General features: G+C 43.0%; 1 pseudogene; it reads right to left on the bottom strand.

Annotated features, from left to right (window-relative positions):
• Window positions 1-300: 300 nt before the first annotated feature.
• LOC102832782 lies at window positions 301-738 on the bottom strand (annotated as a pseudogene).
• Between the last annotated feature and the right edge of the window lie 670 nt (window positions 739-1,408).

Below are 1,408 nucleotides of genomic sequence, written 5' to 3'. Positions count from 1 at the left end.
ACTTGATGGCACTTAACAACAACAACAACTCATTATACTAAGGAAATAAGCTTGTTCCTTGACATGAAGAATCTTTCCATTCCAGTTGGAATTTTTTTTTTTTTTTGCAGTTAGGAAATATTTCCAGTTTTTATTCATAATATTGGTAATCAAAGTTGCAAAGGAAGATTTATGGAGCCACATATCAAGAACAGAATAAGATGGAAATGAAATATTGCAAAGTCATCTGGGAGAGTTTCCAAAGAACACACACTAGGCTAGAAATCTAGGGTTAAACTGTGGTTCCACAACATGTTATATTCATTCCTGCATTTTCTCAATAAATTCTTCCTTGTATTTGCCTTTCTCTTTTCCAACCTGTCGAGATTTGGCTTTGCGTTCCAGAATTTTTTTCCCAATCTTTGTCTAATTTGAGTCTGGTAATAACCACCTTGCTGGGGTGAATGCTCACATGGACAGTTGTCCCATTAGCCTTCTCACGCTGCACCCTCTCGATGTAGATGACATACTTCTTTCTGTACACCTGGACTACCTTGCCAATCTGCTGACCTTTTAGTGTCCTCGGACCACCTGGACCTCATCGTCCTTGAGGATGGGCATGGAGCGCACGTTGTACCTCTGCCGCAACTCCTTGGACAGCGGGGACGACATGATCTTCCTGCGCACGTGCGAGGGAGCATTGAAGTGGCGTTTACGGTTCTTGCTGCCGTCCGAGGTCTCGAAAGGGTTGAACTTCATGGTGACAGTCCGGTGTCCAGCAGCATCCCAGTTGGAATTTTGAGTCACTGCATTCATAAGCAAAAGTATAATTTGTCAATTGTAGCAATTTGCACTTGTTCACTTTATCAAGCATCTTTATCTTCCTCAGGCCAAGTTCTGGTCAACTAGCCATCCAAACTAAGTCAAATGGGTACTAGCTGCAAGTTTGGGAGTTCACGCACACCTTCCTGCACTTCAGACCTGTTGGCTCCTTCACTTTCAGCCTTAGCTTTCTAGGGCTAGGTTAGTGCTCATGACTCCAGGAGTTCACACATCTTCCTAAACTTCAGACAAACCAGCCTTCCTCTTTTCTGTCTCATTTCAAGGTCAATAGAAGCCAGTGGAACAAAGTCAAACTCAATCCATGTCTTCATTGCCTCATTTCCCCCACTTCCACTCACAGGTAGGATAAAGTAATCACCAATGAGCATACTAAAGTGCTCTCAGTTTCCTTTAAAATTTCAGTCCTAGAAGAGTGTTTTACCTGATGGACTGACTTTTCTTGTTTTCATACTTCCAAAGCAAATGTTGTTGTTGTTGTTATGTGCCATTGAGTCGGTTCCGACCCATAGCGACCCTGTATAGGGTTTCCGAGGGTGTAAATCTTTATGGGAGTAGAAAGCCTCATCTTTCTTCCGCGGAGCAGCTG

The sequence above is a fragment of the Chrysochloris asiatica genome, unplaced genomic scaffold, assembly GCF_000296735.1.
Source record: "Chrysochloris asiatica unplaced genomic scaffold, ChrAsi1.0 scaffold00004, whole genome shotgun sequence".
Lineage (NCBI taxonomy): Eukaryota > Metazoa > Chordata > Mammalia > Afrosoricida > Chrysochloridae > Chrysochloris > Chrysochloris asiatica.
This window is presented reverse-complemented; position numbering and strand designations above follow the sequence as displayed.